The sequence below is a fragment of the Zosterops lateralis genome (assembly GCF_965231275.1).
Source record: "Zosterops lateralis genome assembly, contig: HAP1_HAP1_SCAFFOLD_49, whole genome shotgun sequence".
In the NCBI taxonomy this organism is placed as follows: Eukaryota; Metazoa; Chordata; class Aves; order Passeriformes; family Zosteropidae; genus Zosterops; species Zosterops lateralis.
The window spans coordinates 1273334-1279540 of record NW_028154614.1 but is presented as its reverse complement, the minus strand read 5'-3'; the positions used below and the strand labels follow the sequence as shown (position 1 = coordinate 1279540).

The following is a 6207-nucleotide window of genomic DNA, read 5'->3' as shown; positions in this document are numbered from 1 at the left end:
GACTCCTTAAAGGAGAGAATTGGAGGCCAGAATTGCACAAAAGCCTCTCAGAGACTCAGTGTGGGAAGGAAAATCCAAAGTATCTTTAAACATCTTGAGTATCTCAAAGCATTAAATAGCCCCACTGAATGTCCATACAAAGCTCCCAAATGACTCATTAAAGCAGATAATTGGGGCTATGATTGCGCAAACCTGTCAAAGACTCAGTGGCAAAAGGAAGTACCTAAATTACCCTGAGTACTTTGAAACATTAGTGAGCCCCAGTGAGTGTTTTTACTGGCTAAGAATCTCAAGGGACTCATTAAAGCAGATAATTGGAGGCCAATTATTGCACACAGGCCTCAGACTCAATGTCAAAAAGTAGTTCCTTAATAAACTTTTTGTACCCTGAAGTGCTAATGAGCTCCACTGAGTGTTGTTACTAAAAATCCCAAAGGACTTGTTAAATTAGATAAATGGGGCCAGGATACACAAACCTCTCACAGAGCCAGTTAAACGGAAACGCCAAGTACCTTATAATACCTGAAGTATCTCAAAGCATTAATGAGCCCCACTGAGTGTTGTTATTGACAAAGCCTCTCAAGGGACTCATTAAAGCAGATAATTGGAGGCCAGGATTGCACAAACCTCTCAGAGACTCCAAGGCAAAAGCAAAACCCAAAGTCCTTTGAAGAACCTGCAGTCCCTGGGAGCATTAAGGAGCCCCCCAGGGCCATTCCTGACCAAGGCTCCCCAGGGACTCCTTCCAGCAGATCCTTGAGGCCACTGGGATGGGAGGGGGATGCTGAGGGCAGGACAAGGGGCTGAGAGTGCCCAGCCTTGCTGGGGCTGTGCCAAGAGGCCCCAGGGCCTCAGGACAAGGTGTCTGCTCACAGCCCTTGGTGGCACAGAGGCTGCTGTGCCCCAGGGCACCAGGACTTGGCTTCTCTTTGTCCCCCCCTGTCATCACTGCCTGCAGTTCTCTGCTCTGCCTGCGGCCTGGGGACACTTTCTCTTTTGTGCCCCTCAGTGGGACCCATTAAAACTTCCAGAAACTTCAGAGTTGGATTCTGACTTGGAGTTCTTGAGAGGTTTCATCATCTCCCTGGCAGAGATTGATGTTCAGGGCCTCAGCACAAGCCCCAAGAGGGTCACTGAAGTCCTTGTGCTGTGTCTGTGCTGCTGAGCTGGGCCGGGCTCCTGGCACAGAGGCAGCTCCTGGCAAGGGCAGCGCTGCAGAGAGACAGCTCTGCCCAGGAGCAGCTCCTGTGCACAGCCCAGCAGGGCTGGGGCACTGCCAGGGCATCTCAGGGACACGAGCAGGGCACAGGCAGAGCTGACAGGGGCTCAGCACTGACAGGGGCTGTGTGCTGTCCCAGAGGGGGCTGTGTCACAGCAGCACCTCTGTGGCTGTGTCACAGAGCCCCAGAGCAGCTGGGATGTCACAAAGGGGCTGTGTGACAGCACAGAGTGGGTTGTGTGAGGTCACAGATTGGGCTATGACATCACAGAGTTTGTTGTGTGAGGCCATTGAGCGGCTACAGCATCACAGAGGGGGGTGTGTGACATTGCAGAGCAAGATGTGACATCATGCTGTGGCTTTATGACATCGTAGAGAGGGCTGTGAGATCATAGAGTGTGCTGTGACATTTCAGGGTGGCTGTGTGACATCACTGAGTGAGCTGTGTGACATCACTGAATGGGTTGTGACATCAGAGAGCTCGCTGTGACTTCATAGAAGGTGAGTATGTGACATCAGAGAGTGGGATGTGACATCACAAAGTAGTAACTCTAGAAAAAAAAAAAGGAAAGGTTCCAATGAAAAAAATGACAAATAGGTAAAAAAGTCTGAGATTGCAACGAGTTACATTCTAAAGGTTCTGGAGCAGGAAAGAGGGAGTTTATTGCTTCTGTAAAGATCCAGGCATAATTTTCCTCAGGGCATCCTTGATCCCCTGGTACCTCAGGCTGTAGATGAGGGGGTTCAGGGCTAGAGGCACCACCGAGTAAAGAACTGACAGGGCCAGATCCAGGGATGGGGAGGAAATGGAGGAAGGCTTCAGGTGAGCCAACAGTGCAGTGGTGACGAAAAGGGAGACCACGGTCAGGTGAGGGAGGCAGGTGGAAAAGGCTTTGTGCCGTCCCTGCTCAGAGGGGATCCTCAGCACAGCCCTGAAGATCTGCACATAGGAGAAAACAATGAACGCAAAACACTCAAATGATAAACAGGAACTAAGATCAATGACCCCAGTTCCCTGAGATAGGATTTGGAGCAGGAGAGCTTGAGGATGTGTGGAATTTCACAGAAGAATCCCACAGAACAGGGGCAGGGAAAATGTATTGTCTGTGTGCAGGAGAGCATTGAGAAAGGCACTGGCCCAGGCAGCTGCTGCCATGTGGGCACAAGCTCTGCTGCCCAGGAGGGTCCCGTAGTGCAGGGGTTTGCAGATGGACACGTAGCGGTCGTAGCACATGATGGTCAGCAGGAAATACTCTGCTGAGATGAAGAACATAAAGAAAAAGAGCTGAGCAGCACATCCTGTGTAGGAGATGGTGCTGGTGTCCCAGAGGGAATTGTGCATGGCTTTGGGGACAGTGGTGCAGATGGAGCCCAGGTCACTGAGGGCCAGGTGGAGCAGGAAGAAGAACATGGGGCTGTGCAGGGGGTGGCCTCAGGCTGCGGCACTAAAGACGAGGCCTTTGGCCAGGAGGGCAGCCAGGGAGATGCCCAGGAAGAGGCAGAAGTGCAGGAGCTGCAGCTGCCTCGTGTCTGCCAATGGCAGCAGGAGGAAGTGGCTGATGGAGCTGCTGTTGGACATTTGCTATGGCTGGCCCTGGAGACCTGTTCATGGGTAAAGAACAGTGACAATTCAAGAGAGCCTGCTTTGAGCCAAACCTGTGCCATTTCCTGTAGACTGTCCTGCTGGTGTTGGTGTTTTTGGTGCTGGCCCTGACTGCTGACAAAACAGCAACACATTCACTTCAGAGCTGGACTGGGTTGATGCACAAGATGGCGGATGGGGCTGAGGCAGACACACACAAGATGGCGGACGGGGCTGAGGCAGACACACACAAGATGGCGGATGGGGCTGAGGCAGACACACACAAGATGGCGGATGGGGCTGAGGCAGACACACACAAGATGGCGGACGGGGCTGAGGCAGACACACACAAGATGGCGGATGGGGCTGAGGCAGACACACACAAGATGGCGGATGGGGCTGAGGCAGTCACACACAAGATGGCGGATGGGGCTGAGGCAGACACACACAAGATGGCGGATGGGGCTGAGGCAGACACACACAAGATGGCGGATGGGGCTGAGGCGGGGCCTCCCAGCACGGTCTGTGGCCCCTGCCAGCCCAGCTCCAGCCCCGGAGCCACGCGGGGCAGGGAGAGTCCTTCCCTTCAGCCCTTTGTTGAACAGGACATTAACAGACACCCGGGAAATGGGCACGGTGTGGCACATTTGCTCTGTGCACACAAACATAGACCAGCCAGTTTGGAATGTCAGCTGGCAGTATTTTGATGTCAAGGCAATTCAAATAGGTGAAAATAGGAAAAGTCTCTCGAGACTGAATATTAAAAAAAAAAAACAAAACCTTCTATATTTTTTTCCAAGAGGGCCAAAAGCATTTCCTGTGCAGATGGACTCTGTTTAGCATCAAGAAGCATCACAAGTGGTTTGGTCCAGGCAGGAGTCACAGTGACTGTGAGGGGATGAAAACGGAGATGGATCTGCTTGAGGCGGATGGTGCAGTGGCTGCTCACCCGCAATGTGTATCCCTCAGGGGACCTATTTCTTTAGAACACCATGAAGACTACAGAGAATTGAAATACAAACCAAAACTGCAGCAGGAAGCCCAGGGCACTTTAGGTTGTTCTCCAGGAGACTCTTCAAGCTGAGCACGGCCATTCTGTTCAGCAGACGCACAGGCAGGGGCTCCTTGGAGCGCTGCTCTGGCACCCGTTCTTTGGAGTAGGGGATTGCAGGGAAAAACAAGAGAAGCCCATCCACTACTGAAGAGGAGCAGTCACTGACAGGAACCAGTGGGTTAAGAAACGTGAGGGGGAAAAAGGCAGAAATTGTGAGGTGACAAGTGTGAGAAATGGGAGTGGAAAAAGGAGAGGAGTGTGAGGGAAGAAAAGGGTAGGAAACTTGAGTGGGAAAGAGTGAGAGAACTGAGGGGGAAATGGTGAGAAATGTGAGTGAAAATAGGAGAGGAAGGTGAGAGAAGGAAAAGGCAGGAAATACAATGGGAAAATTCTAAGAAATGTGAGTGGGAGAGGGTGAGAAACAAAGGGGAAAAATGGAGGGAAATGTGAGGGGAAGAGAGTGAGAAACTTTACTGGCAAAGAGAGAGAAACAGGCAGGAAATGTGAGGGGAACATTGTGAGAATCCTGAGGGGAAAAGAGTGAGAAACCAGAGGGCAGAGAAAGGCAGAAAACAAGAGGGGGGGAAAAGGGTGGGAAGTTTGATGGGAAAAGTGGCAGAAAATAGGAGTGAAAAAAGGGCACAAAATGTGAGAGAAAATTATAATGAACATGAGGGTGAAAGAATGATAAATGTGAGCAGAAAAGTGTGAGGAAGGTGAGAGGGAAGGTGTGAGAAACATGAGGGCAAAAGTGAGAAATATGTAGGGAAAACCTGAAGAAAAATGACTGATGGAAGGAGAGAAACATGAGGGAAGAAAAGGGCAGGATAAGTGAGGGGAAAATTGTTAGAAACGTGAGGGAAGAAAAAAGCAGGAAACAGTGGGGAGGTGGGGAAATGTGAGAGGTAAAGTGTGAGGAAAAGGAGCTGAAAAGGGTGGGGAAAATGAGTAAAACTTTGCAGGCAAACATGAGAGGAAAACTGTGAAACTCGAGAGGGGGAAGGGGTGGAAATGTGAGAGGGAAAAGAGCAGGAAATGTGAAGAAAGAAAAGGAGAGAAGGCAGTATTGGCATAAGAGCTGAAATAATTCCTAACACATTCCCCCATGCATTTGCCCACTGATTGCACAAGCCCAGGGCTCCTCTGTATGTCCGTCTCCACCTGTGCCTTGATTCCTGTTTGGAAGCAGTAGAAGTGGCAGGATGTGCCCAGCAGCAGGAGCTGCTCCAAGCTGGGAAGGTGCCAGGTGGTGCTGATTTCCAGACGCTTCTGTGTCCCAGGTGAGGCCAAGGCCAGGGGGAGAAAGGAGGCATGACTTTATTTCAGTGCTGGGTGCATGGGGAATCACTTTTCTAACACAGGTGCTCACTCAGAAATCTCACCTACTAATTTGTGACCATGGAAAGAAGACCTGCTCATTACTTTGCTGAAACTCACAGGCTAAACATTCCCTCAAATTAGTTGACATATTTAAATCACTACTCCGAAGTTACTGACAGGAGAGTAGGGCTCTCTTCAGGGTCTCTGGTGGTCATTTTGGGAACATCCCATTCCTCCAATTCTCCTCTGATGCTCAAGAGCCTCCTACAACCACTTTACTTCCCTTGAATGCATTCCAGCTTCCTTCTTAGGAGGACTACTCTATTCTCAAGGCTAAGGTAGCCACTTGCACACATCAGTCACTGTGCTGGGGGAATAGAGGGCTCAACACTGTCTGTTAATGCAAAGGGAATTCATGATTTGTTACAGTTCAACATTTTCTCAACACCTTCCTTCTCTGGGAATTGCTCACAAGAATTTCCTCAATTTACCATGAAAGTGTTTTTGCTTTCTGAAGCCACCTTGTGTCTTTTCTTCAGCAATTCAAAAAGAAAAGACCAATTGCCTCCTGAAACTCTTCTGCTCCCTTCCAAATCAGTTCACTGCTCAAGCACAAGGCACAGGCTCATCCCTGATTCCCTCAGTGAGATAGGAGGTAATATTTTGCTGCACCTGAGAGGGTATTAAAAAAAAAAGAAACAAAGTAGTTGGTCCTGGGTGTTGTTACTTAGGGTTTGTGTTTGTTCTGGTTAATTTGTTGGGTGTTGCTGTGAGCTGGGAGAGGGGCCAGGTTGAAGACCAGACCAAAAGTGAAGTAGGATAAGAGGGGAGGGGACAAAAAAGGAGGCAGAGGGGAGAGAATATAAGTTCCCTAGTACCCAGCCAAAGGGAAAGGGACACAGTTCACCCTGGGCGGGGCAAGGCAATAAAAAGCAGCATTCTGTGTGAGTGTGTGTTGTGTGTATATTTGGCTCTTGGGAGAGCGAGATACACACCCAGCTCAGGTGAATCCTTACTAAGAAACAGTTCTCT

General features: G+C 50.0%; 1 pseudogene across 1 annotated transcript; it reads right to left on the bottom strand.

Moving 5' to 3' along the window:
• Positions 1-1541: 1541 nt before the first annotated feature.
• LOC310923366 (olfactory receptor 14J1-like) lies at positions 1542-2630 on the bottom strand (annotated as a pseudogene). Its single transcript has one exon. The product of its transcript is annotated as an olfactory receptor 14J1-like (transcript).
• Positions 2631-6207: the final 3577 nt, after the last annotated feature.